This window comes from Scyliorhinus torazame, chromosome 8 (genome assembly GCF_047496885.1).
Source record: "Scyliorhinus torazame isolate Kashiwa2021f chromosome 8, sScyTor2.1, whole genome shotgun sequence".
In the NCBI taxonomy this organism is placed as follows: Eukaryota; Metazoa; Chordata; class Chondrichthyes; order Carcharhiniformes; family Scyliorhinidae; genus Scyliorhinus; species Scyliorhinus torazame.
The window spans coordinates 12,853,127-12,878,270 of record NC_092714.1 but is presented as its reverse complement, the minus strand read 5'-3'; positions in this window follow the sequence as shown (position 1 = coordinate 12,878,270).

Here is a 25,144-nt window from a genome sequence, read left to right as displayed (position 1 = left end):
GTGAGGGAGAGTGCCGGGGAGGAGAGGGCGCGTGCCGGGGAGGTGAGGGCGAGTGCCGGGGAGGAGAGGGCGAGTGCCGGGGAGGAGAGGGCGAGTGCCAGGGAGGTGAGGGCGAGTGCCGGGGAGGAGAGGGCGAGTGCCGGGGAGGTGAAGGAGAGTGCCGGGGAGTTGAGGGTGAGTGCCAGGGAGGAGAGGGCAAGTGCCGGGGAGGAGAGGGCAAGTGCCGGGGAGGAGAGGGAGAGTGCCGGGGAGGGGGGGGAGGAGTGCCGGGGAGGGAGGGAGGGTGCCGGGGAGGAGAGGGCGCGTGCCAGTGAAAGGGGGGTCCGGGGAGGTGAGGGCGCATGCCAGGGAGGAGGGGGGGCTGCCGGGGAGGAGGAGGGCGTTCCGGGGAGGAGGGAGAGAGTGCCGGGGAGGAGGGGGTGGGGGGTGCCGGGTAGGAGGAGGTGGTTCTGGGGAGGCAGGTCGGGTGCCGGGGAGGAGATGGCGAGTGCCTGTGAGAGGGGGGTCAGGGGAGGTAAGGGCACATGCCGTGAGGTGAGGGCGCGTGCCGGGGAGGAGGGGGGGGTGCCGGGGGGGAGAGGGCAAGTGCCGGGGAGGAGAGGGCGAGTGCCGGGGAGGTGAGGGCGTGTGCCGGGGAGGGAGGTCAAGTACCAGGGAGGGAGGGAGGGTGCCGGGGAGGAGAGGGCGCGTGCCAGGGAGGAGGGGGGGGGGCTGCCGGGGAGGAGGAGGGAATTCCGGGGAGGAGAGGGCTAGTGCCGGGGAGGGAGGTCGATAGCCGGGGAGGAGAGGGCGGGTGCCGGGGAGGAGGAGGGGGTTCCGGGGGGGGAGAGGGCAAGTGCCTATGAGAGGGGGGTCCGGGGAGGTGAGGGCACATGCCATGAGGTGAGGGCGCGTGCCGGGGGGGAGAGGGCGAGTGCCGGGGAGGAGAGGGCAAGTGCCGGGGAGGAGAGGGCGACTGCCAGGGGGGAGAGGGCGTGTGCCGGGGGGGAGAGGGCGAGTGCCGGGGAGGAGAGGGCGAGTGCCGGGGAGGAGGGAGCGAGTGCCAGTCGAGTGGGGGCCGGGAGGTGAGGGTGCGTGCCAGGGAGGGAGGTCGAGAGTCGGGGAGGAGAGGGCGAGTGCCGGGGAGGAGAGGGCAAGTGCCGGGGAGGAGAGGGAGAGTGCCGGGGAGGGGGGGGAGGAGTGCCGGGGAGGGAGGGAGGGTGCCGGGGAGGAGAGGGCGCGTGCCAGTGAAAGGGGGGGTCCGGGGAGGTGAGGGCGCATGCCAGGGAGGAGGGGGGGCTGCCGGGGAGGAGGAGGGGGTTCCGGGGAGGAGGGAGAGAGTGCCGGGGAGGAGGGGGTGGGGGGTGCCGGGTAGGAGGAGGGGGTTCCGGGGAGGCAGGTCGGGTGCCGGGGAGGAGATGGCGAGTGCCTGTGAGAGGGGGGTCAGGGGAGGTAAGGGCACATGCCGTGAGGTGAGGGCGCGTGCCGGGGAGGAGGGGGGGGGTGCCGGGGGGGAGAGGGCAAGTGCCGGGGAGGAGAGGGCGACTGCCGGGGAGGTGAGGGCGTGTGCCGGGGAGGGAGGTCAAGTACCAGGGAGGGAGGGAGGGTGCCGGGGAGGAGAGGGCGCGTGCCAGGGAGGAGGGGGGGGGGCTGCCGGGGAGGAGGAGGGAATTCCGGGGAGGAGAGGGCTAGTGCCGGGGAGGGAGGTCGATAGCCGGGGAGGAGAGGGCGGGTGCCGGGGAGGAGGAGGGGGTTCCGGGGGGGGAGAGGGCAAGTGCCTATGAGAGGGGGGTCCGGGGAGGTGAGGGCACATGCCGTGAGGTGAGGGCGCGTGCCGGGGGGGAGAGGGCGAGTGCCGGGGAGGAGAGGGCAAGTGCCGGGGAGGAGAGGGCGACTGCCAGGGGGGAGAGGGCGTGTGCCGGGGGGGAGAGGGCGAGTGCCGGGGAGGAGAGGGCGAGTGCCGGGGAGGAGGGAGCGAGTGCCAGTCGAGTGGGGGCCGGGAGGTGAGGGTGCGTGCCAGGGAGGGAGGTCGAGAGTCGGGGAGGTGAGGTCGAGTGTCGGGGAGGGAGGTCGAGTGGCGGGGAGGGTGGCCGGGTGCCGGGGAGGTGAGGGCGAGTGCTGGTCACGTGGGGGCGGGGAGGTGAGGGCGAGTGCCTGTGAGAGGGGGGTCCGGGGAGGTGAGGGCGCGTGCCGGGGAGGAGGGGGTGATGCCGTGGAGGGAGGTTGGGTGCCGGGTAGGAGAGGGCGAGTGCCGGGGAGGGAGGGTCCGGGAAGGAGAGGGTGTGTGCCGGGTAGGAGAGGGCGAGTGCAGGGGAGGAGCGGGCGAGTGCCGGGGAGGTGAGGGCGAGTGCCGGGGAGGGAGGGTCCGGGAAGGAGAGGGTGTGTGCCAGGGAGGAGAGGGCGAGTGCTGGGGAGGTGAGTGCGAGTGCCAGGGAGGTGAGGGCGAGTGCCGGGGAGGAGAGGGCGAGTGCTGGGGAGGTGAGGGCGAGTGTCGGGGAGGTGAGGGCGAGTGTCGGGGAGGTGAGCGCGAGTGTCGGGGAGGTGAGGGCGAGTGTCGGGGAGGTGAGTGCGAGTGCCGGGGAGGTGAGGGCGAGTGTCGGGGAGGAGAGGGCGAGTGCTGGGGAGGTGAGGGCGAGTGTCGGGGAGGTGAGGGCGAGTGTCGGGGAGGTGAGGGCGAGTGTCGGGGAGGTGAGGGCGAGTGCCGGGGAGGAGATGGCGAGTGCTGGGGAGGGGGGTGGGCGAGTGCCGGGGAGGAGAGGGCGAGTGCCAGGGAGGAGAGGGCATGTGCCGGGGAGGTGAGGGCGAGTGCTGGGGAGGAGAGGGCGAGTGCCGGGGAGGAGAGGGCGAGTGCCAGGGAGGTGAGGGCGAGTGCCGGGGAGGAGAGGGCGAGTGCCGGGGAGGTGAAGGAGAGTGCCGGGGAGGAGAGGGCAAGTGCCGGGGAGGAGAGGGCGACTGCCAGGGGGGAGAGGGCGTGTGCCGGGGGGGAGAGGGCGAGTGCCGGGGAGGAGAGGGCGAGTGCCGGGGAGGAGGGAGCGAGTGCCAGTCGAGTGGGGGCCGGGAGGTGAGGGTGCGTGCCAGGGAGGGAGGTCGAGAGTCGGGGAGGAGAGGGCGAGTGCCGGGGAGGAGAGGGCAAGTGCCGGGGAGGAGAGGGAGAGTGCCGGGGAGGGGGGGGAGGAGTGCCGGGGAGGGAGGGAGGGTGCCAGTGGAGGAGAGGGCGCGTGCCAGTGAAAGGGGGGTCCGGGGAGGTGAGGGCGCATGCCAGGGAGGAGGGGGGGCTGCCGGGGAGGAGGAGGGGGTTCCGGGGAGGAGGGAGAGAGTGCCGGGGAGGAGGGGGTGGGGGGTGCCGGGTAGGAGGAGGGGGTTCCGGGGAGGCAGGTCGGGTGCCGGGGAGGAGATGGCGAGTGCCTGTGAGAGGGGGGTCAGGGGAGGTAAGGGCACATGCCGTGAGGTGAGGGCGCGTGCCGGGGAGGAGGGGGGGGTGCCGGGGGGGAGAGGGCAAGTGCCGGGGAGGAGAGGGCGACTGCCGGGGAGGTGAGGGCGTGTGCCGGGGAGGGAGGTCAAGTACCAGGGAGGGAGGGAGGGTGCCGGGGAGGAGAGGGCGCGTGCCAGGGAGGAGGGGGGGGGGCTGCCGGGGAGGAGGAGGGAATTCCGGGGAGGAGAGGGCTAGTGCCGGGGAGGGAGGTCGATAGCCGGGGAGGAGAGGGCGGGTGCCGGGGAGGAGGAGGGGGTTCCGGGGGGGGAGAGGGCAAGTGCCTATGAGAGGGGGGTCCGGGGAGGTGAGGGCACATGCCGTGAGGTGAGGGCGCGTGCCGGGGGGGAGAGGGCGAGTGCCGGGGAGGAGAGGGCAAGTGCCGGGGAGGAGAGGGCGACTGCCAGGGGGGAGAGGGCGTGTGCCGGGGGGGAGAGGGCGAGTGCCGGGGAGGAGAGGGCGAGTGCCGGGGAGGAGGGAGCGAGTGCCAGTCGAGTGGGGGCCGGGAGGTGAGGGTGCGTGCCAGGGAGGGAGGTCGAGAGTCGGGGAGGTGAGGTCGAGTGTCGGGGAGGGAGGTCGAGTGGCGGGGAGGGTGGCCGGGTGCCGGGGAGGTGAGGGCGAGTGCTGGTCACGTGGGGGCGGGGAGGTGAGGGCGAGTGCCTGTGAGAGGGGGGTCCGGGGAGGTGAGGGCGCGTGCCGGGGAGGAGGGGGTGATGCCGTGGAGGGTGGTTGGGTGCCGGGTAGGAGAGGGCGAGTGCCGGGGAGGGAGGGTCCGGGAAGGAGAGTGTGTGTGCCAGGGAGGAGAGGGCGAGTGCAGGGGAGGAGCGGGCGAGTGCCGGGGAGGTGAGGGCGAGTGCCGGGGAGGGAGGGTCCGGGAAGGAGAGGGTGTGTGCCAGGGAGGAGAGGGCGAGTGCTGGGGAGGTGAGTGCGAGTGCCAGGGAGGTGAGGGCGAGTGCCGGGGAGGAGAGGGCGAGTGCTGGGGAGGTGAGGGCGAGTGTCGGGGAGGTGAGGGAGAGTGTCGGGGAGGTGAGGGCGAGTGTCGGGGAGGTGAGGGCGAGTGTCGGGGAGGTGAGGGCGAGTGTCGGGGAGGTGAGTGCGAGTGCCTGGGAGGTGAGGGCGAGTGTCGGGGAGGAGAGGGCGAGTGCTGGGGAGGTGAGGGCGAGTGTCGGGGAGGTGAGGGCGAGTGTCGGGGAGGTGAGGGCGAGTGTCGGGGAGGTGAGGGCGAGTGCCGGGGAGGAGATGGCGAGTGCTGGGGAGGGGGGTGGGCGAGTGCCGGGGAGGAGAGGGCGAGTGCCAGGGAGGAGAGGGCATGTGCCGGGGAGGAGAGGGCGAGTGCCGGGGAGGTGAGGGCATGTGCCGGGGAGGTGAGGGCGAGTGCCGGGGAGGAGATGGCCTGTGCCGGGGAGGGGGGGGGAGGAGTGCCGGGGAGGGAGGTCAAGTACCAGGGAGGGAGGGAGGGTGCCGGGGAGGAGAGGGCGCGTGCCAGGGAGGAGGGTGGGGGGCTCCCAGGGAGGAGGAGGGGGTTCCGGGGAGGTGAGGGCGAGTGCCGGGGAGGGAGGTCGAGAGCCGGGGAGGAGAGGGTGGGTGCCGGGGAGGAGGGGGTTGGGGGTGCCGGGGAGGTGGAGGTGGTTCCGGGGAGGAGATGGCGAGTGCCTGTGAGAGGGGGGTCCGGGGAGGTGAGTGCACATGCCGTGAGGTGAGGGCGCGTGCCGGGGGGGAGAGGGCGAGTGCCGGGGAGTCGAGGGCAAGTGCCGGGGAAAAAAAGGGCGAGTGCCAGGGGGGAGAGGCCGTGTGCCAGGGGGGAGAGGGCGAGTGCCAGGGAGGAGAGGGCGAGTGCCGGGGAGGTGAGGGCGAGTGCCGGGGAGGTGAGGGAGAGTGCCGGGGAGGGGAGGGCGAGTGCCGGGGAGGAGAGGGCGAGTGCTGGGGAGGATAGGGAGAGTGCCGGGGAGGAGAGGGCGAGTGCCGGGGAGGAGAGGGCGAGTGCCGGGGAGGTGAGGGCGAGTGCCGGGGAGGTGAGGGAGAGTGCCGGGGAGGGGAGGGCGAGTGCCGGGGAGGAGAGGGCGAGTGCCGGGGAGGAGAGGGCGAGTGCCAGGGAGGTGAAGGAGAGTGCCGGGGAGGAGGAGGGGGTTCCGGGGAGGCAGGTCGGGTGCCGGGGGGGGAGAGGGCAAGTGCCGTGGAGGAGAGGGCGAGTGCCGGGGAGGAGGGGGGGGGTGCCGGGGGGGAGAGGGCAAGTGCCGTGGAGGAGAGGGCGAGTGCCGGGGAGGTGAGGGCGTGTGCCGGGGAGGGAGGTCAAGTACCAGGGAGGGAGGGTACCGGGGAGGAGAGGGTGCCGGGGAGGAGAGGGCGCGTGCCAGGGAGGAGGAGGGGGGGCTGCCGGGGAGGAGGAGGGGGTTCCGGGGAGGAGAGGGCTAGTGCCCGGGGAGGGAGGTTGAGAGCCGGGGAGGAGAGGGCGGGTGCCGGGGAGGAGGAGGGGGTTCCGGGGAGGAGATGGCGAGTTCCTGTGAGAGGGGGGTCCGGGGAGGTGAGGGCACATGCCGTGAGTTGAGGGCGCGTGCCGGGGGGGAGAGGGCGAGTGCCGGGGAGGAGAGTAAAGTGCCGGGGAGGAGAGGGCGACTGCCAGGGGGGAGAGGCCGTGTGCCAGGGGGGAGAGGGCGAGTGCCGGGGAGGAGAGGGCGAGTGCCGGGGACGACAGGGCGAGTGCCGGGGAGGAAAGGGCGAGTGCCAGGGGGGAGAGGCCGTGTGCCGGGGAGGTGAGGGCGAGTGCCGGGGAGGAGAGGGCGAGTGCCAGGGGGGAGAGGCCGTGTGCCGGGGAGGAGAGGGCGAGTGCCGGGGAGGTGAGGGCGAGTGCCGGGGAGGAGAGGCCATGTGCCGGGGAGGTGAGGGCGAGTGCCGGGGTGGAGAGGGCGAGTGCCGGGGAGGTGAGGGCGAGTGCCGGGGAGGAGAGGGGGAGTGCCGGGGAGGTGAGGGCGAGTGCCGGGGAGGAGAGGGGGAGTGCCAGGGAGGTGAGGGAGAGTGCCGGGGAGGTGAGGGAGAGTGCCGGGGAGGAGAGGGCGAGTTCCGGGGAGGTGAGGGAGAGTGCCGGGGAGGAGAGGGCAAGTGCCGGGGAGGTGAGGGCGTGTGCTGCGGAGGGGGGGGGAGGAGTGCCGGGGAGGGAGGGAGGGTGCCGGGGAGGAGAGGGCGCGTGCCAGTGAAAGGGGGGTCCGGGGAGGTGAGGGCGCATGCCAGGGAGGAGGGGGGGCTGACTGGGAGGAGGAGGGGGTTCCGGGGAGGAGGGAGAGAGTGCCGGGGAGGAGGGGGTGGGGGGTGCCGGGGAGGAGGAGGGGATTCCGGGGAGGCAGGTCGGGTGCCGGGGAGGAGATGGCGAGTGCCTGTGAGTGGGGGGTCCGGGGAAGTAAGGGCACATGCCGTGAGGTGAGGGCGCGTGCCGGGGAGGACAGGGCGAGTGCCGGGGAGGAGAGGGCGAGTGCCGGGGAGGAGAGGGCGAGTGCCGGGGAGGAGAGGGCGAGTGCCAGGGAGGAGAGGGCGAGTGCCAGGGAGGAGAGGGCGAGTGCCGGGGAGGAGAGGGCGAGTGCCGGGGAGGAGAGGGCGAGTGCCGGGGAGGAGAGGGCGTGTGCTGGGGAGGGGGGAGAGGAGTGCCGGGGAGGGAGGGAGGGTGCCGGGGAGGAGAGGGCGCGTGCCAGTGAAAGGGGGGTCCGGGGAGGTGAGGGCGCATGCAAGGGTGGAGGGGGGGCTTCCGGGGAGGAGGAGGGGGTTCCGCGGAGGAGGGAGAGAGTGCTGGGGAGGAGGGGTGGGGGGTGCCGGGGAGGAGGAGCGGGTTCCGGGGAGGCAGGTCGGGTGCCGGGGAGGAGATGGCGAGTGCCTGTGAGAGGGGGGTCCGGGGAGGTAAGGGCACATGCCGTGAGGTGAGGGCGCGTGCCGGGGAGGAGGGGGGGTGTGCCGGGGGGGAGAGGGCAAGTGCCGGGGAGGAGAGGGCGAGTGCCGGGGAGGTGAGGGCGTGAGCCGGGGAGGGAGGTCAAGTACCAGGGAGGGAGGGAGGGTGCCGGGGAGGAGAGGGCGCGTGCCAGGGAGGAGGGGGGGGGGGCTGCCGGGGAGGAGGAGGGAATTCCGGGGAGGGAGGTCGAGAGCCGGGAAGGGAGGTCGAGAGCCGGGAGGAGAGGGCGGGTGCCGGGGAGGAGAGGGGGTTCCGGGGAGGAGATGGCGAGTGCCTGTGAGAGGGGGAGCCGGGGACGTGAGGGCACATGCCGTGAGGTGAGGGCGCGTGCCGGGGGGGAGAGAGCGACTGCCTATGATAGGGGGGTCCGGGGAGGTGAGGGCACATGCCGTGAGGTGAGGGAGCGTGCCGGGGGGGAGAGGGCGAGTGCCGGGGAGGAGAGGGCAAGTGCCGGGGAGGAGACGGCGACTGCCAGGGGGGAGAGGGTGTGTGCCAGGGGGGAGAGGGCGAGTGCCGGGGAGGAGGGAGCGAGTGCCGGACGAGTGGGGGCCGGGAGGTGAGGGTGCGTGCCAGGGAGGGAGGTCGAGAGTCGGGGAGGTGAGGTCGAGTGTCGGGGAGGGAGGTCGAGTGCCGGGGAGGGTGGCCGGGTGCCGGGGAGGTGAGGGCGAGTGCTGGTCGAGTGGGGGCGGGGAGGTGAGGGTGAGTGCCTGTGAGAGGGGGGTCCGGGGAGGTGAGGGCACCTGCCGTGAGGTGAGGGCGCGTGCCGGGGGGGAGGGGGCGAGTGCCTGTGAGAGGGGTGTCCGGGGAGGTGAGGGCACATGCCGTGAGGTGAGGGCGCGTGCCGGGGGGGAGAGGGCAAGTGCCGGGGGGGAGAGGGCGAGTGCCAGGGAGGAGAGGGCGAGTGCCGGGGAGGTGAGGGAGAGTGCCGGGGAGGAGAGGGCGAGTGCCGGGGACGAGAGGGCGAGTGCCGGGGAGGAGAGAGCGAGTGCCGGGGAGGTGAAGGAGAGTGCCGGAGAGTTGAGGGAGAGTGCCGGGGAGGAGAGGGCAAGTGCCGGGGAGGAGAGGGCAAGTGCCGGGGAGGTGAGGGCGTGTGCTGGGGAGGGGGGGAGGAGTGCCGGGGAGGGAGGGAGGGTGCCGGGGAGGAGAGGGCGCGTGCCAGTGAAAGGGGGGTCCGGGGAGGTGAGGGCGCATGCCAGGGAGGAGGGGGGGTTGCCGGGGAGGAGGAGGGGGTTCCGGGGAGGAGGGAGAGAGTGCCGGGGAGGAGGGGGTGGGGGGTGCCGGGGAGGAGGAGGGGGTTCCGGGGAGGCAGGTCGGGTGCCGGGGAGGCAGGTCGGGTGCCGGGGGGGGAGAGGGCGGGTGCCGTGGAGGGGGGGCGAGTGCCGGGAAGGAGAGGGCAAGTGTCGTGGAGGAGAGGGCGAGTGCCGCGGAGGTGAGGGCGTGTGCCGGGGAGGGAGGTCAAGTACCAGGGAGGGAGGGAGGGTGCCGGGGAGGAGAGGGCGAGTGCCGGGGAGGGAGGGTCCGGGAAGGAGAGGGTGTGTGCCAGGGAGGAGCGGGCGAGTGCCGGGGAGGTGAGTGCGAGTGCCAGGGAGGTGAGGGCGAGTGCTGGGGAGGTGAGGGCGAGTGTCGGGGAGGTGAAGGCGAGTGTCGGGGAGGTGAGGGCGAGTGTCGGGGAGGTGAGGGCGAGTGTCCGGGAGGTGAGGGCGAGTGCCGGGGAGGAGATGGCGAGTGCCGGGGAGGGGGGTGGGCGAGTGTCGGGGAGGTGAGGGCATGTGCCGGGGAGGAGAGGACGAGTGCCGGGGAGGGGGGTGGGCGAGTGTCGGGGAGGAGAGGGCAAGTGCCGGGGAGGAGAGGGCGTGTGCCGGGGAGGAGAGGGCGAGTGCCGGGGAGGAGTGGGCAAGTGCCGGGGAGGAGAGGGCGAGTGCCGGGGAGGAGAGGGCGAGTGCCGGGGAGGAGAGGGCGTGTGCCGGGGAGGAGAGGGCGAGTGCCGGGGAGGAGATGACGAGTGCTGGGGAGGGGGGTGGGCGAGTGTCGGGGAGGTGAGGGCATGTGCCGGGGAGGAGAGGGCGAGTGCCGGGGAGGAGTTGGCGAGTGCCGGGGAGTGGGGTGGGCGAGTGCCAGGGAGGAGAGGGCGTGTGCCGGGGAGGGGGGGGGAGGAGTGCCGGGGAGGGAGGTCAAGTACCAGGGAGGGAGGGAGGGTGCCGGGGAGGAGAGGGCGCGTGCCAGGGAGGAGGGTGGGGGGCTGCCAGGGAGGAGGAGGGGGTTCCGGGGAGGTGAGAGCGAGTGCCGGGGAGGGAGGTCGAGAGCCGGGGAGGAGAGGGCGGGTGCCGGGGAGGAGGGGGTGGGGGGTGCCGGGGAGGAGGAGGCGGTTCCGGGGAGGAGATGGCGAGTGCCTGTGAGAGGGGGGTCCGGGGAGGTGAGGGCACCTGCCGTGAGGTGAGGGCGCGTGCCGGGGGGGAGAGGGCGAGTGCCTGTGAGAGGGGGGTCCGGGGAGGTGAGGGCACATGCCGTGAGGTGAGGGCGCGTGCCGGGGGGGAGAGGGCGAGTGCCAGGGAGGAGAGGGCGAGTGCCGGGGAGGAGAGGGCGAGTGCCGGGGAGGTGAAGGAGAGTGCCGGGGAGTTGAGGGAGAGTGCCGGGGTGGAGAGGGCGAGTGCCGGGGAGGAGAGGGCAAGTGCCGGGGAGGAGAGGGAGAGTGCCGGGGAGGTGAGGGCGTGTGCCGGGGAGGTCAAGTACCAGGGAGGGACGGAGGGTGCCGGGGAGGAGAGGGCCCGTGCCAGGGAGGAGGGTGGGGGGGGGCTGCCGGGTAGGAGGAGGGGGTTCCGGGGAGGAGAGGGCTAGTGCCCGGGGAGGGAGGTTGAGAGCCGGGGAGGAGAGGGCGGGTGCCGGGGAGGAGGAGGGCGTTCCGGGGAGGAGATGACGAGTGCCTGCGAGAGGGGGGTCCGGAGTGGTGAGGGCACCTGCCGTGAGGTGAGGGCGCGTGCCGGGGGGGAGAGGGCGAGTGCCTATGAGAGGGGGGTCCGGGGAGGTGAGGGCACATGCCGTGAGGTGAGGGCGCGTGCCGGGGGGGAGAGGGCGAGTGCCGGGGAGGAGAGGGCAAGTGCCAGGGGGGAGAGGCCGTGTGCCAGGGGGGAGAGGGCGAGTGCCGGGGAGGAGAGGGCGAGTGGCGGTCGTGTGGGGGCCGGGAGGTGAGGGTGCGTGCCAGGGAGGGAGGTCGAGAGTCGGGGAGGTGAGGTCGAGTGTCGGGGAGGGAGGTCGAGTGCCGGGGAGGGAGGCCGGGTGCCGGGGAGGTGAGGGCGAGTGCCTGTGCGAGGGGGGTCCGGGGTGGTGAGGGCACATGCCGTGAGGTGAGGGCGCGTGCCGGGGAGGACGGGGCGAGTGCCGGGAGGTGAGGGCGAGTGCCAGGGTGGAGAGGCCGTGTGCCAGGGGGGAGAGGGCGTGTGCCAGGGAGGAGAGGGCGAGTGCCGGGGAGGTGAGGGCGAGTGCCGGGGAGGTGAGGGAGAGTGCCGGGGAGGAGAGGGCGAGTGCCGGGGAGGAGAGGGCGAGTGCCGGGGAGGAGAGGGCGAGTGCCGGGGAGGTGAGGGAGAGTGCCGGGGAGGTGAGGGAGAGTGCCGGGGAGGAGAGGGCGAGTGCCGGGGAGGTGAGGGCGTGTGCTGGGGAGGGGGGGGGGAGGAGTGCCGAGGAGGGAGGGAGGGTGCCGGGGAGGAGAGGGCGCGTGCCAGGGAGGAGGGGGGGGCTGCCTGGGAGGAGGAGGGGGTTCCGGGGAGGAGGAGGGGGTTCCGGGGAGGAGGGAGAGAGTGCCGGGGAGGAGGGGGTGGGGGGTGCCGGGGAGGAGGAGGGGATTCCGGGGAGGCAGGTCGGGTGCCGGGGAGGCAGTTCGGGTGCCGGGGAGGAGATGGCGAGTGCCTGCGAGAGGGGGGTCCGGGGAGAAAAGGGCACATGCCGTGAGGTGAGGGCGCGTGCCGGGGAGGACAGGGCGAGTGCCAGGGAGGTGAGGGCGAGTGCCGGGGGGGAGAGGGCGGGTGCCGTGGAGGGGGGGGGCGAGTGCCGGGGAGGAGAGGGTAAGTGCCGGGGAGGAGAGGGCGAGTGCCGGGGAGGTGAAGGAGAGTGCCGGGGAGTTGAGGGAGAGTGCCGGGGTGGAGAGGGCGAGTGCCGGGGAGGAGAGGGCAAGTGCCGGGGAGGAGAGGGAGAGTGCCGGGGAGGTGAGGGCGTGTGCCGGGGAGGTCAAGTACCAGGGAGGGACGGAGGGTGCCGGGGAGGAGAGGGCCCGTGCCAGGGAGGAGGGTGGGGGGGGGCTGCCGGGTAGGAGGAGGGGGTTCCGGGGAGGAGAGGGCTAGTGCCCGGGGAGGGAGGTTGAGAGCCGGGGAGGAGAGGGCGGGTGCCGGGGAGGAGGAGGGCGTTCCGGGGAGGAGATGACGAGTGCCTGCGAGAGGGGGGTCCGGAGTGGTGAGGGCACCTGCCGTGAGGTGAGGGCGCGTGCCGGGGGGGAGAGGGCGAGTGCCTATGAGAGGGGTGTCCGGGGAGGTGAGGGCACATGCCGTGAGGTGAGGGCGCGTGCCGGGGGGGAGAGGGCGAGTGCCGGGGAGGAGAGGGCAAGTGCCAGGGGGGAGAGGCCGTGTGCCAGGGGGGAGAGGGCGAGTGCCGGGGAGGAGAGGGCAAGTGCCGGGGAGGAGAGGGCAAGTGCCGGGGAGGTGAGGGCGTGTGCTGGGGAGGGGGGGAGGAGTGCCGGGGAGGGAGGGAGGGTGCCGGGGAGGAGAGGGCGCGTGCCAGTGAAAGGGGGGTCCGGGGAGGTGAGGGCGCATGCCAGGGAGGAGGGGGGGTTGCCGGGGAGGAGGAGGGGGTTCCGGGGAGGAGGGAGAGAGTGCCGGGGAGGAGGGGGTGGGGGGTGCCGGGGAGGAGGAGGGGGTTCCGGGGAGGCAGGTCGGGTGCCGGGGAGGCAGGTCGGGTGCCGGGGGGGGAGAGGGCGGGTGCCGTGGAGGGGGGGCGAGTGCCGGGAAGGAGAGGGCAAGTGTCGTGGAGGAGAGGGCGAGTGCCGCGGAGGTGAGGGCGTGTGCCGGGGAGGGAGGTCAAGTAACAGGGAAGGAGGGAGGGTGCCGGGGAGGAGAGGGCGAGTGCCGGGGAGGGAGGGTCCGGGAAGGAGAGGGTGTGTGCCAGGGAGGAGCGGGCGAGTGCCGGGGAGGTGAGTGCGAGTGCCAGGGAGGTGAGGGCGAGTGCTGGGGAGGTGAGGGCGAGTGTCGGGGAGGTGAAGGCGAGTGTCGGGGAGGTGAGGGCGAGTGTCGGGGAGGTGAGGGCGAGTGTCCGGGAGGTGAGGGCGAGTGCCGGGGAGGAGATGGCGAGTGCCGGGGAGGGGGGTGGGCGAGTGTCGGGGAGGTGAGGGCATGTGCCGGGGAGGAGAGGACGAGTGCCGGGGAGGGGGGTGGGCGAGTGTCGGGGAGGAGAGGGCAAGTGCCGGGGAGGAGAGGGCGTGTGCCGGGGAGGAGAGGGCGAGTGCCGGGGAGGAGTGGGCAAGTGCCGGGGAGGAGAGGGCGAGTGCCGGGGAGGAGAGGGCGAGTGCCGGGGAGGAGAGGGCGTGTGCCGGGGAGGAGAGGGCGAGTGCCGGGGAGGAGATGACGAGTGCTGGGGAGGGGGGTGGGCGAGTGTCGGGGAGGTGAGGGCATGTGCCGGGGAGGAGAGGGCGAGTGCCGGGGAGGAGTTGGCGAGTGCCGGGGAGTGGGGTGGGCGAGTGCCAGGGAGGAGAGGGCGTGTGCCGGGGAGGGGGGGGGAGGAGTGCCGGGGAGGGAGGTCAAGTACCAGGGAGGGAGGGAGGGTGCCGGGGAGGAGAGGGCGCGTGCCAGGGAGGAGGGTGGGGGGCTGCCAGGGAGGAGGAGGGGGTTCCGGGGAGGTGAGAGCGAGTGCCGGGGAGGGAGGTCGAGAGCCGGGGAGGAGAGGGCGGGTGCCGGGGAGGAGGGGGTGGGGGGTGCCGGGGAGGAGGAGGCGGTTCCGGGGAGGAGATGGCGAGTGCCTGTGAGAGGGGGGTCCGGGGAGGTGAGGGCACCTGCCGTGAGGTGAGGGCGCGTGCCGGGGGGGAGAGGGCGAGTGCCTGTGAGAGGGGGGTCCGGGGAGGTGAGGGCACATGCCGTGAGGTGAGGGCGCGTGCCGGGGGGGAGAGGGCGAGTGCCAGGGAGGAGAGGGCGAGTGCCGGGGAGGAGAGGGCGAGTGCCGGGGAGGTGAAGGAGAGTGCCGGGGAGTTGAGGGAGAGTGCCGGGGTGGAGAGGGCGAGTGCCGGGGAGGAGAGGGCAAGTGCCGGGGAGGAGAGGGAGAGTGCCGGGGAGGTGAGGGCGTGTGCCGGGGAGGTCAAGTACCAGGGAGGGACGGAGGGTGCCGGGGAGGAGAGGGCCCGTGCCAGGGAGGAGGGTGGGGGGGGGCTGCCGGGTAGGAGGAGGGGGTTCCGGGGAGGAGAGGGCTAGTGCCCGGGGAGGGAGGTTGAGAGCCGGGGAGGAGAGGGCGGGTGCCGGGGAGGAGGAGGGCGTTCCGGGGAGGAGATGACGAGTGCCTGCGAGAGGGGGGTCCGGAGTGGTGAGGGCACCTGCCGTGAGGTGAGGGCGCGTGCCGGGGGGGAGAGGGCGAGTGCCTATGAGAGGGGGGTCCGGGGAGGTGAGGGCACATGCCGTGAGGTGAGGGCGCGTGCCGGGGGGGAGAGGGCGAGTGCCGGGGAGGAGAGGGCAAGTGCCAGGCGGGAGAGGCCGTGTGCCAGGGGGGAGAGGGCGAATGCCGGGGAGGAGAGGGCGAGTGGCGGTCGTGTGGGGGCCGGGAGGTGAGGGTGCGTGCCAGGGAGGGAGGTCGAGAGTCGGGGAGGTGAGGTCGAGTGTCGGGGAGGGAGGTCGAGTGCCGGGGAGGGAGCCGGGTGCCGGGGAGGTGAGGGCGAGTGCCTGTGCGAGGGGGGTCCGGGGTGGTGAGGGCACATGCCGTGAGGTGAGGGCGCGTGCCGGGGAGGACGGGGCGAGTGCCGGGAGGTGAGGGCGAGTGCCAGGGTGGAGAGGCCGTGTGCCAGGGGGGAGAGGGCGTGTGCCAGGGAGGAGAGGGCGAGTGCCGGGGAGGTGAGGGCGAGTGCCGGGGAGGTGAGGGAGAGTGCCGGGGAGGAGAGGGCGAGTGCCGGGGAGGAGAGGGCGAGTGCCGGGGAGGAGAGGGTGAGTGCCGGGGAGGTGAGGGAGAGTGCCGGGGAGGTGAGGGAGAGTGCCGGGGAGGAGAGGGCGAGTGCCGGGGAGGTGAGGGCGTGTGCTGGGGAGGGGGGGGGAGGAGTGCCGAGGAGGGAGGGAGGGTGCCGGGGAGGAGAGGGCGCGTGCCAGGGAGGAGGGGGGGGCTGCCTGGGAGGAGGAGGGGGTTCCGGGGAGGAGGAGGGGGTTCCGGGGAGGAGGGAGAGAGTGCCGGGGAGGAGGGGGTGGGGGGTGCCGGGGAGGAGGAGGGGATTCCGGGGAGGCAGGTCGGGTGCCGGGGAGGCAGGTCGGGTGCCGGGGAGGTGATGGCGAGTGCCTGCGAGAGGGGGGTCCGGGGAGATAAGGGCACATGCCGTGAGGTGAGGGCGCGTGCCGGGGAGGACAGGGCGAGTGCCAGGGAGGTGAGGGCGAGTGCCGGGGGGGAGAGGGCGGGTGCCGTGGAGGGGGGGGGCGAGTGCCGGGGAGGAGAGGGTAAGTGCCGGGGAGGAGAGGGCGAGTGCCGGGGAGGTGAAGGAGAGTGCCGGGGAGTTGAGGGAGAGTGCCGGGGTGGAGAGGGCGAGTGCCGGGGAGGAGAGGGCAAGTGCCGGGGAGGAGAGGGAGAGTGCCGGGGAGGTGAGGGCGTGTGCCGGGGAGGTCAAGTACCAGGGAGGGACGGAGGGTGCCGGGGAGGAGAGGGCCCGTGCCAGGGAGGAGGGTGGGGGGGGGCTGCCGGGTAGGAGGAGGGGGTTCCGGGGAGGAGAGGGCTAGTGCCCGGGGAGGGAGGTTGAGAGCCGGGGAGGAGAGGGCGGGTGCCGGGGAGGAGGAGGGCGTTCCGGGGAGGAGATGACGAGTGCCTGCGAGAGGGGGGTCCGGAGTGGTGAGGGCACCTGCCGTGAGGTGAGGGCGCGTGCCGGGGGGGAGAGGGCGAGTGCCTATGAGAGGGGTGTCCGGGGAGGTGAGGGCACATGCCGTGAGGTGAGGGCGCGTGCCGGGGGGGAGAGGGCGAGTGCCGGGGAGGAGAGGGCAAGTGCCAGGGGGGAGAGGCCGTGTGCCAGGGGGGAGAGGGCGAGTGCCGGGGAGGAGAGGGCGAGTGGCGGTCGTGTGGGGGCCGGGAGGTGAGGGTGCGTGCCAGGGAGGGAGGTCGAGAGTCGGGGAGGTGAGGTCGAGTGTCGGGGAGGGAGGTCGAGTGCCGGGGAGGGAGGCCGGGTGCCGGGGAGGTGAGGGCGAGTGCCTGTGAGAGGGGGGTCCGGGGTGGTGAGGGCACATGCCGTGAGGTGAGGGCGCGTGCCGGGGAGGACGGGGCGAGTGCCGGGAGGTGAGGGCGAGTGCCAGGGTGGAGAGGCCGTGTGCCAGGGGGGAGAGGGCGTGTGCCAGGGAGGAGAGGGCGAGTGCCGGGGAGGTGAGGGCGAGTGCCGGGGAGGTGAGGGAGAGTGCCGGGGAGGAGAGGGCGAGTGCCGGGGAGGAGAGGGCGAGTGCCGGGGAGGAGAGGGCGAGTGCCGGGGAGGTGAGGGAGAGTGCCGGGGAGGTGAGGGAGAGTGCCGGGGAGGAGAGGGCGAGTGCCGGGGAGGTGAGGGCGTATGCTGGGGAGGGGAGGGCGAGTGGCGGTCGTGTGGGGGCCGGGAGGTGAGGGTGCGTGCCAGGGAGGGAGGTCGAGAGTCGGGGAGGTGAGGTCGAGTGTCGGGGAGGGAGGTCGAGTGCCGGGGAGGGAGGCCGGGTGCCGGGGAGGTGAGGGCGAGTGCCTGTGAGAGGGGGGTCCGGGGTGGTGAGGGCACATGCCGTGAGGTGAGGGCGCGTGCCGGGGAGGACGGGGCGAGTGCCGGGAGGTGAGGGCGAGTGCCAGGGTGGAGAGGCCGTGTGCCAGGGGGGAGAGGGCGTGTGCCAGGGAGGAGAGGGCGAGTGCCGGGGAGGTGAGGGCGAGTGCCGGGGAGGTGAGGGAGAGTGCCGGGGAGGAGAGGGCGAGTGCCGGGGAGGAGAGGGCGAGTGCCGGGGAGGAGAGGGCGAGTGCCGGGGAGGTGAGGGAGAGTGCCGGGGAGGTGAGGGAGAGTGCCGGGGAGGAGAGGGCGAGTGCCGGGGAGGTGAGGGCGTATGCTGGGGAGGGGGGGGGGAGGAGTGCCGAGGAGGGAGGGAGGGTGCCGGGGAGGAGAGGGCGCGTGCCAGGGAGGAGAGGGGGGCTGCCTGGGAGGAGGAGGGGGTTCCGGGGAGGAGGAGGGGGTTCCGGGGAGGAGGGAGAGAGTGCCGGGGAGGAGGGGGTGGGGGGTGCCGGGGAGGAGGAGGGGATTCCGGGGAGGCAGGTCGGGTGCCGGGGAGGCAGGTCGGGTGCCGGGGAGGAGATGGCGAGTGCCTGCGAGAGGGGGGTCCGGGGAGATAAGGGCACATGCCGTGAGGTGAGGGCGCGTGCCGGGGAGGACAGGGCGAGTGCCAGGGAGGTGAGGGCGAGTGCCGGGGGGAGAGGGCGGGTGCCGTGGAGGGGGGGGGCGAGTGCCGGGGAGGAGAGGGTAAGTGCCGGGGAGGGGAGGGCGAGTGCCGGGAAGGTGAGGGCGTGTGCCGGGGGGGGAGAGGGCGGGTGCCGGGGAGGAGAGGGCGAGAGCCGGGAAGGTGAGGGCGTGTGCCAGGGAGGAGGGGGGGGGGCTGCCGGGGAGGAGGAGGGGGTTCCGGGGAGGAGATGGCGAGTGCCTGTGAGAGGGGGGTCCGCGGAGGTGAGGGCACCTGCCGTGAGGTGAGGGCGCGTGCCGGGGGGGAGAGGGTGAGTGCCCGTGAGAGGGGGGTCCGGGGAGGTGAGGGCACCTGCCGTGAGGTAAGGGCGAGTGCCTGTGAGAGGGGGGTCCGGGGAGGTGAGGGCACCTGCCGTGAGGTGAGGGCGCGTGCCGGGGAGGAGGGGGTGAGTGCCGGGGAGGAGAGGGCGAGTGCCTGTGAGAGGTGGGTCCGGGGAGGTGAGGGCACATGTCGTGAGGTGAGGGCGAGTGCCTGTGAGAGGGGGGTCCGGGGAGGTGAGGGCACATGTCGTGAGGTGAGGGCGAGTGCCTGTGAGAGGGGGGTCCGGGGAGGTGAGGGCACCTGCCGTGAGGTGAGGGCGAGTACCTGTGACAGGGGGGTCCGGGGAGGTGAGGGCACATGCCGTGAGGTGAGGGCGCCTGCCGGGTAGGAGGGGGTGAGTGCCGGGGAGGAGAGGGCGAGTGCCGGGGAGGTGAGGGCGAGTTCCAGGGAGGGAGGTCGAGAGTCGGGGAGGTGAGGTCGAGTGCCTGTGAGAGGGGGGTCCGGGGAGGTGAGGGCACATGCCGTGAGGTGAGGGCGCGTGCCGGGGAGGAGGGGGTGAGTGCCGTGGAGGAGAGGGCGAATGCCGTGGAGGGGGGGGCGAGTGCCGGGGAGGGAGGTCGAGTGCCAGGGAGGAGAGGTCGAGTGCCGGGGAGGAGAGGGCGAGTGCCGGGGAGGAGAGGGCGAGTGGCGGGGAGGAGAGGGCGAGTGCCGGGGAGGAGAGGGCGAGTGCCGGGGAGGAGAGGGTGAGTGTCAGGGAGGTGAGGGCGAGTGCCGGGGAGGAGAGGGCGAGTGCCGGGGAGGGAGGCCGGGTGCCGGGGAGGTGAGGGCGAGTGCCTGTGAGAGGGGGGTCCGGGGTGGTGAGGGCACATGCCGTGAGGTGAGGGCACGTGCCGGGGAGGACAGGGCGAGTGCCGGGAGGTGAGGGCGAGTGCCAGGGTGGAGAGGCCGTGTGCCAGGGGGGAGAGGGCGTGTGCCAGGGAGGAGAGGGCGAGTGCCGGGGAGGTGAGGGCGAGTGCCGGGGAGGTGAGGGAGAGTGCCGGGGAGGAGAGGGCGAGTGCCGGGGAGGAGAGGGCGAGTGCCGGGGAGGAGAGGGCGAGTGCCGGGGAGGTGAGGGAGAGTGCCGGGGAGGTGAGGGAGAGTGCCGGGAGGAGAGGGCGAGTGCCGGGGAGGTGAGGGCGTGTGCTGGGGAGGGGGGGGGAGGAGTGCCGAGGAGGGAGGGAGGGTGCCGGGGAGGAGAGGGCGCGTGCCAGGGAGGAGGGGGGGCTGCCTGGGAGGAGGAGGGGGTTCCGGGGAGGAGGAGGGGGTTCCGGGGAGGAGGGAGAGAGTGCCGGGGAGGAGGGGGTGGGGGGTGCCGGGGAGGAGGAGGGGATTCCGGGGAGGCAGGTCGGGTGCCGGGGAGGCAGGTCGGGTGCCGGGGAGGAGATGGCGAGTGCCTGCGAGAGGGGGGTCCGGGGAGATAAGGGCACATGCCGTGAGGTGAGGGCGCGTGCCGGGGAGGACAGGGCGAGTGCCAGGGAGGTGAGGGCGAGTGCCGGGGGGGAGAGGGCGGGTGCCGTGGAGGGGGGGGGCGAGTGCCGGGGAGGAGACGGTAAGTGCCGGGGAGGAGAGGGCGAGTGCCGGGAAGGTGAGGGCGTGTGCCGGGGGGGGGAGAGGGCGGGTGCCGGGGAGGAGAAGTCGAGAGCCGGGAAGGTGAGGGCGTGTGCCAGGGAGGAGGGGGGGGGGGGCTGCCGGGGAGGAGGAGGGGGTTCCGGGGAGATGATGGCGAGTGCCTGTGAGAGGGGGGTCCGCGGAGGTGAGGGCACCTGCCGTGAGGTGAGGGCGCGTGCCGGGGGGGAGAGGGTGAGTGCCCGTGAGAGGGGGGTCCGGGGAGGTGAGGGCACCTGCCGTGAGGTAAGGGCGAGTGCCTGTGAGAGGGGGGTCCGGGGAGGTGAGGGCACCTGCCGTGAGGTGAGGGCGCGTGCCGGGGAGGAGGGGGTGAGTGCCGGGGAGGAGAGGGCGAGTGCCTGTGAGAGGTGGGTCCAGGGAGGTGAGGGCACATGTCGTGAGGTGAGGGCGAGTGCCTGTGAGAGGGGGGTCCGGGGAGGTGAGGGCACCTGCCCTGAGGTGAGGGCGAGTACCTGTGACAGGGGGGTCCGGGGAGGTGAGGGCACATGCCGTGAGGTGAGGGCGCCTGCCGGGGAGGAGGGGGTGAGTGCCGGGGAGGAGAGGGCGAGTGCCGGGGAGGTGAGGGCGAGTTCCAGGGAGGGAGGTCGAGAGTCGGGGAGGTGAGGTCGAGTGCCTGTGAGAGGGGGGTCCGGGGAGGTGAGGGCACATGCCGTGAGGTGAGGGCGCGTGCCGGGGAGGAGGGGGTGAGTGCCGTGGAGGAGAGGGCGAATGCCGTGGAGGGGGGGGGCGAGTGCCGGGGAGGGAGGTCGAGTGCCAGGGAGGAGAGGTCGAGTGCCGGGGAGGAGAGGGCGAGTGCCGGGGAGGAGAGGGCGAGTGGCGGGGAGGAGAGGGCGAGTGCCGGGGAGGAGAGGGCGAGTGCCGGGGAGGAGAGGGCGAGTGTCAGGGAGGTGAGGGCGAGTGCCAGGGAGGAGAGGGCGAGTGCCAGGGAGGTGAGGGCGAGTGCCAGGGAGGAGAGGGCGAATGCCGGGGAGGAGAGGGCGAATGCCGGGGAGGAGAGGGCGAATGCCGGGGAGGTGAGGGCGAGTGCCGGGGAGGAGAGGGCGAGTGCCGGGAGGAGAGGGTGTGTGCCAGGGAGGTGAGGGCGAGTGCCAGGGTGGAGAGGGCGAGTGCCAGGGAGGTGAGGGCGGGTGCCAGGGAGGAGAGGGCGAGTGCCGGGGAGGCGAGGGCGAGTGCCAGGGAGGAGAGGGCGAGTGCCAGGGAGGTAAGGGCGAGTGTCGGGGAGGTGAGTGCGAGTGCCGAGGAGGGAGGGTCCGGGAAGGAGAGGGTGTGTGCCAGGGAGGAGAGGGCGAATGCCGGGGAGTTGAGGGCGAGTGCCAGGGAGGAGAGGGCGAGTGCCGGGAGGAGAGGGCGAGTGCCGGGGAGGTGAGGGCGAGTGTCGGGGAGGAGAGGGCGAGTGTCGGGGAGGTGAGGGCGAGTGTCGGGGAGGTGAGGGCGAGGGCCGGGGAGGAGAGGGCGAGTGGCGGGGAGGAGAGGGCGAGTGCCGGGGAGGAGAGGGCGAGTGCCGGGGAGGAGAGGGCGAGTGTCAGGGAGGTGAGGGCGAGTGCCAGGGAGGAGAGGGCGAGTGCCAGGGAGGTGAGGGCGAGTGCCAGGGAGGAGAGGGCGAGTGCCGGGGAGGCGAGGGCGAGTGCCAGCGAGGAGAGGGCGAGTGCCAGGGAGGTGAGGGCGAGTGTCGGGGAGGTGAGTGCGAGTGCCGAGGAGGGAGGGTCCGGGAAGGAGAGGGTGTGTGCCAGGGAGGAGAGGGCGAGTGCCGGGGAGGAGAGGGCGAGTGCCGGGGAGGAGAGGGCGAATGCCGGGGAGGAGAGGGCGAATGCCGGGGAGGTGAGGGCGAGTGCCGGGGAGGAGAGGGCGAGTGCCGGGGAGGGGTGTGGGCGGGTGTCGGGGTGGAGTGGGCGAGTGCCGGGGAGGAGAGGGCGAGTGCCGGGGAGGAGAGGGCGAGTGCTGGGGAGGTGAGGGCGAGTGCCGGGGAGGTGAGGGAGAGTGCCGGGGAGGGGAGGGCGAGTGCCGGGGAGGAGAGGGCGAGTGCCGGGGAGGAGAGGGCGAGTGCCGGGGAGGTGAAGGAGAGTGCCGGGGAGGAGGAGGGGGTTCCGGGGAGGCAGGTCGGGTGCCGCGGGGGGAGAGGGCAAGTGCCGTGGAGGAGAGGGCGAGTGCCGGGGAGGTGAGGGCGTGTGCCGGGGAGGGAGGTCAAGTACCAGGGAGGGAGGGAGGGTGCCGGGGTGGAGAGGGCGCGTGCCAGGGAGGAGGAGGGGGGGCTGCCGGGGAGGAGGAGGGGGTTCCGGGGAGGAGAGGGCTAGTGCCCGGGGAGGGAGGTTGAGAGCCGGGGAGGAGAGGGCGGGTGCCGGGGAGGAGGAGGGGGTTCCGGGGAGGAGATGGCGAGTTCCTGTGAGAGGGGGGTCCGGGGAGGTGAGGGCACATGCCGTGAGGTGAGGGCGCGTGCCGGGGGGGAGAGGGCGAGTGCCGGGGAGGAGAGTAAAGTGCCGGGGAGGAGAGGGCGACTGCCAGGGGGGAGAGGCCGTGTGCCAGGGGGGAGAGGGCTAGTGCTGGGGAGGAGAGGGCGAGTGCCGGGGAGGAGGTAGCGAGTGGCGGTCGTGTGGGGGCCGGGAGGTGAGGGTGCGTGCCAGGGAGGGAGGTCGAGAGTCGGGGAGGTGAGGTCGAGTGTCGGGGAGGGAGGTCGAGTGCCGGGGAGGGAGGCCGGGTGCCGGGGAGGTGAGGGCGAGTGCCTGTGAGAGGGGGGTCCGGGGAGGTGAGGGCACTTGCCGTGAGGTGAGGGCGCGTGCCGGGGGGGAGAGGGCGAGTGCCGGGGAGGAGAGGGCGAGTGCCGGGGAGGAGAGGGCGAGTGCCGGGGAGGGGTGTGGGCGGGTGTCGGGGTGGAGTGGGCGAGTGCCGGGGAGGAGAGGGCGAGTGCCGGGGAGGAGAGGGCGAGTGCTGGGGAGGTGAGGGCGAGTGCCGGGGAGGTGAGGGAGAGTGCCGGGGAGGGGAGGGCGAGTGCCGTGGAGGAGAGGGCGAGTGCCGGGGAGGTGAAGGAGAGTGCCGGGGAGGAGGAGGGGGTTCCGGGGAGGCAGGTCGGGTGCCGCGGGGGGAGAGGGCAAGTGCCGTGGAGGAGAGGGCGAGTGCCGGGGAGGTGAGGGCGTGTGCCGCGGAGGGAGGTCAAGTACCAGGGAGGGAGGGAGGGTGCCGGGGAGGAGAGGGCGCGTGCCAGGGAGGAGGAGGGGGGGCTGCCGGGGAGGAGGAGGGGTTCCGGGGAGGAGAGGGCTAGTGCCCGGGGAGGGAGGTTGAGAGCCGGGGAGGAGAGGGCGGGTGCCGGGGAGGAGGAGGGGGTTCCGGGGAGGAGATGGCGAGTTCCTGTGAGAGGGGGGTCCGGGGAGGTGAGGGCACATGCCGTGAGGTGAGGGCGCGTGCCGGGGGGGAGAGGGCGAGTGCCGGGGAGGAGAGTAAAGTGCCGGGGAGGAGAGGGCGACTGCCAGGGGGGAGAGGCCGTGTGCCAGGGGGGAGAGGGCTAGTGCCGGGGAGGAGAGGGCGAGTGCCGGGGAGGAGGTAGCGAGTGGCGGTCGTGTGGGGGCCGGGAGGTGAGGGTGCGTGCCAGGGAGGGAGGTCGAGAGTCGGGGAGGTGAGGTCGAGTGTCGGGGAGGGAGGTCGAGTGCCGGGGAGGGAGGCCGGGTGCCGGGGAGGTGAGGGCGAGTGCCTGTGAGAGGGGGGTCCGGGGAGGTGAGGGCACTTGCCGTGAGGTGAGGGCGCGTGCCGGGGGGGAGAGGGCGAGTGCCGGGGAGGAGAGGGCAAGTGCCGGGAAGGAGAGGGCGACTGCCAGGGGGGAGAGGCCGTGTGCCAGGGGGGAGAGGGCGAGTGCCGGGGAGGAGAGGGCGAGTGCCGGGGAGGAGGTATCGAGTGCCGGTCGAGTCAGGGCCGGGAGGTGAGGGTGCGTGCCAGGGAGGGAGGTCGAGAGTCGGGGAGGGAGGCCGGGTGCCGTGGAGGTGAGGGCGAGTGACTGTGAGAGGGGGGTCCGGGGTGGTGAGGGCACATGCCGTGAGGTGAGGGCGCGTGCCGGGGAGGACAGGGCGAGTGCCGGGGAGGAGAGGGCGAGTGCCGGGGAGGTGAAGGAGAGTGCCGTAGAGGAGGAGGGGGTTCCGGGGAGGCAGGTCGGGTGCCGGGGACGACAGGGCGAGTGCCGGGGAGGAAAGGGCGAGTGCCAGGGGGGAGAGGCCGTGTGCCGGGGAGGTGAGGGCGAGTGCCGGGGAGGAGAGGGCGAGTGCCAGGGGGGAGAGTCCGTGTGCCGGGGAGGAGAGGGCGAGTGCCGGGGAGGTGAGGGCGAGTGCCGGGGAGGAGAGGCCTTGTGCCGGGGAGGTGAGGGCGAGTGCCGGGGTGGAGAGGGCGAGTGCCGGGGAGGTGAGGGCGTGTGCTGCGGAGGGGGGGGGAGGAGTGCCGGGGAGGGAGGGAGGGTGCCGGGGAGGAGATGGCGAGTGCCTGTGAGTGGGGAGTCCGGGGAGGTAAGGGCACATGCCGTGAGGTGAGGGCGCGTGCCGGGGAGGACAGGGCGAGTGCCTGGGAGGAGAGGGCGAGTGCCGGGGAGGAGAGGGCGAGTGCCGGGGAGGAGAGGGCGAGTGCCAGGGAGGAAAGGGCGAGTGCCAGGGGGGAGAGGCCATGTGCCGGGGAGGTGAGGGCGAGTGCCGGGGAGGAGAGGGCGAGTGCCAGGGGGGAGAGTCCGTGTGCCGGGGAGGTGAGGGCGAGTGCCGGGGTGGAGAGGGCGAGTGTCGGGGAGGTGAGGGCGAGGGCCGGGGAGGAGAGGGTGAGTGCTGGGGAGGAGAGGGCGAGTGCCGGTGAGGAGAGGGCGAGTGCCGGGGAGGAGAGGGTGAGTGCCAGGGGGGAGAGTCCGTGTGCCGGGGAGGTGAGGGCGAGTGCCGGGGTGGAGAGGGCGAGTGTCGGGGAGGTGAGGGCGAGGGCCGGGGAGGAGAGGGTGAGTGCCGGGGAGGAGAGGGCGAGTGCCGGTGAGGAGAGGGCGAGTGCCGGGGAGGAGAGGGTGAGTGCCGGGGAGGAGAGGGCGAGTGCCGGGGAGGAGAGGGCGAGTGCCGGGGAGGAGAGGGCGAGTGCCGGGGCGGGGGGTGGGCGAGTGTCGGGGAGGTGAGGGCGTGTGCCGGGGCGGGGGGTGGGCGAGTGTCGGGGAGGTGAGGGCGTGTGCCGGGGAGGAGAGGGCGAGTGCCGGGGAGGAGAGGGCGAGTGCCGGGGAGGAGAGGGCGAGTGCCGGGGAGGAGAGGGCGAGTGCCGGGGAGGGGGGTGGGCGAGTGCCGGGGAGGATAGGGCGAGTGCCGGGGAGGAGAGGGCGAGTGCCGTGGCGGGGGGTGGGCGAGTGTCGGGGAGGTGAGGGCGTGTGCCGGGGAGGAGAGGGCGAGTGCCGGGGAGGAGAGGGCGAGTGCCGGGGAGGAGAGGGCGAGTGCCGGGGAGGAGAGGGCGAGTGCCGGGGAGGGGTGTGGGCGGGTGTCGGGGTGGAGTGGGCGAGTGCCGGGGAGGAGAGGGCGAGTGCCGGGGAGGAGAGGGCGAGTGCTGGGGAGGTGAGGGCGAGTGCCGGGGAGGTGAGGGAGAGTGCCGGGGAGGGGAGGGCGAGTGCCGGGGAGGAGAGGGCGAGTGCCGGGGAGGAGAGGGCGAGTGCCGGGGAGGTGAAGGAGAGTGCCGGGGAGGAGGAGGGGGTTCCGGGGAGGCAGGTCGGGTGCCGCGGGGGGAGAGGGCAAGTGCCGTGGAGGAGAGGGCGAGTGCCTGGGAGGTGAGGGCGTGTGCCGGGGAGGGAGGTCAAGTACCAGGGAGGGAGGGAGGGTGCCGGGGAGGAGAGGGCGCGTGCCAGGGAGGAGGAGGGGGGGCTGCCGGGGAGGAGGAGGGGGTTCCGGGGAGGAGAGGGCTAGTGCCCGGGGAGGGAGGTTGAGAGCCGGGGAGGAGAGGGCGGGTGCCGGGGAGGAGGAGGGGGTTCCGGGGAGGAGATGGCGAGTTCCTGTGAGAGGGGGGTCCGGGGAGGTGAGGGCACATGCCGTGAGGTGAGGGCGCGTGCCGGGGGGGAGAGGGCGAGTGCCGGGGAGGAGAGTAAAGTGCCGGGGAGGAGAGGGCGACTGCCAGGGGGGAGAGGCCGTGTGCCAGGGGGGAGAGGGCTAGTGCCGGGGAGGAGAGGGCGAGTGCCGGGGAGGAGGTAGCGAGTGGCGGTCGTGT